We start from the raw sequence: 2,686 nt of genomic DNA, 5'->3' as shown, positions 1-2,686 counted from the left end.
CATACATATTATAATGCTGCATTTTCTTTATGATTGTCATAATTTTAATTTATGTAATTTTTGAATTATGTAATTTTACTTAGTATGGCCTTAGATTTTAATTGGTATTTCCCGAAATGTATGGGAATATCGATTCGGTTGTAATTTTTATTGTGATCTCGTATCACCGTTTTGTAATTTAATAGATTTATTTTATTTTAGTTACAAATGTATAATAGGAAAATTATGTAATTTGTTATGTAATTTTATTCATTCCGGAATACCCAAAGACGGATTTCTTCAAGAATGGCGATACATTAAGACGGTGTTACCTCGAGATGCGTGAGACAACCGAAGTTCAAGGGACCAATGGAGTTGGTTTCCGAATATGTAATAGATAAATAGTTTTCTATTTTAGGAAAGGCCATACTAGGATTTATTTGTCTTTATGCTTGCATTTTGTTTTATGTCACATGCTTCGCTAAATCGCCATAACTAAAACATGCATCCTTATTTTATCGAGTTTATCGACCGTGTCAATTCGAATTATCGTAGTTCACCGCTTTAGTTAACTTAAAACGTGATAGATAATAAATTGACATGACCTCTCGCTAAAACAATTAATTGAGACATAGCCTTACCAAATAGTAGAAACCATGAAAACCTATTTCGCGAGGGAGTGCACTCGGCTACCCCGGGGTACAAACCTTGTTACGTAGGGGAAGTGGGTGATAAATGTCTAATCCACCGAAGTCATGTTGATGAGGGTTTCATCGGCTACCCCGTGCCTAAGTTAATGTGAGTTTGGACAATGGACACATTTATTCGAAATTTGGATTGAACTCAACAAAAGTAATTGATAAGGGTTTCATCGGCTACCCCGTGCCCATGTTGATGTGTTTTGGGCTATAGATAAATATTAGAGTAATTTTATCGACCAAGAGTTCTAAAAGTAGAATCGATTAAAAGGTTAATCCACCGAGTTATATTGATGAGGGTTTCATCGGCTACCCCGTGCCTAAGTTGATATGAATTTGGGTCTTGGAATCATTTATCATAGTTGGGTAGAGGTCACTATGTAAATGCTATACTTGTTATTTCAAGTATTTATAAAACGATAAATGTTAAGTTTTCTCCACTATTCCGTTTTTATATTGTTCTATTTCTTTACCACAATTCATATACGATATCATTTCGATTTTGACTCAAATCTCCATTAAAACATCGTAACTAAAGACAAATATGAATTTGCTTCTAAAACCTCATATGAACCATTGCTAAGGATCTCTTGTAAAGAGTATAGATTGAAGTTATTCATTATCAAACAGGTTTTTGATTCTTGACTAACACATCTACTTACAATGGATTATTTTTCATGTACTTAAATGAATTAAGTACCTTGAAGCGATAAATTGTTTTGGTAATTAGTTTTGTCAAGAATTCGTAATTGACCAAAATAACACAACCACTTCAATGAATGTTTTAAGATTAAAACGAACAAATGAAGAGTGATCTTCATGAATTCAATTTTGCTTCTCAAAGCAAAGACTCATTGAAATAAGTGGGAGCATTCTCTTAAACCGTTAAGATGAGGACGGGGTTCAAGAAGTAAAGATAATAATGGAATTGATACAAGGTAATGTTGAAAGTAAAGTCATTGAGGAATGACGATACTAAACCTATCAATCCCGACCGATAAAGTTTCCATTGTCTTAAATGTTGGACACGAGAAAGGAAACTACCCCAAATTATTGAAGAATCAACAAGTTAGTTGTGGGACATCTAAAGGGACCTTCTTCTTTAAATGTTTATTTGATTAAACATAAATTTTGCTAGTACCACTTCGTCAATATTAGAAACCAGTGGAGGTTTTCATCATTGTACTTGATACATAGGATGATTAGAAGATGACGACTAGCAACAATAATGTCGAGAGATAGAGTAATTGTGTACTCAATCTAGTTTTTGGATTTAAAGTTGTACTTAATTGTGACTATTAAGTGCATAAACTCTAAATAAGAATATAAACTTGTTAAGATACAAAAGGGTTTTCACTTTTGTGATCCTATACACCACGATTTGATGTATGGCTAGCCCATTATCAAGGTGATTATATTCTAAAACAAACTAGAATGATATATCATGTAGATGATGTAAGATTCAAATTGGTAACCCAAGATTAAACCTTAAATTTTGGAATGATGAACGTAAAGAGTTATCGAGTACTCTTGAAACCATTAGATTGTTAATGGTATATGCGTATCTTGTATTCAAAGCAAGATGTCTCGTGCCTTTTTGGTTGAAAAGGAGATCGAGGTTGTAAATCATTGATCCAAAAAAGGTTGATCATTCTCTTTTATCAACGATTTAAGTTGACGCTAAAGTGTTAACTTAATAAGGTAAATAGAAAAATCTTTAAAGAAGTTTAAAGAGTTAAAGAAATCACGATTTAGTCGTGATGGGATTATCAAAGTGAAGACTTTGATATAAGCCAATGGAAATGTGATCTAATATCACAAGTTAATCTCTCTTACCACGCATTATGAAATAATGTGTGATTGGATAAGAAATCAAACGCTATTCGATATGGTTTGAACTTCAATCAAATTACTTTGAGTTACTTGATCCTTTTGGGGATTTTATCATTTTGTCTAAAATTATTTTTCCACTAAATCGAATCATATGAGATATGAAATGGTAAGGGTAC

This window comes from Silene latifolia, chromosome 6 (assembly GCF_048544455.1).
Source record: "Silene latifolia isolate original U9 population chromosome 6, ASM4854445v1, whole genome shotgun sequence".
Classification (NCBI taxonomy): domain Eukaryota; kingdom Viridiplantae; phylum Streptophyta; class Magnoliopsida; order Caryophyllales; family Caryophyllaceae; genus Silene; species Silene latifolia.
The sequence above is the reverse complement of the archived record's forward strand: the minus strand, read 5'-3'. Positions refer to the sequence as shown.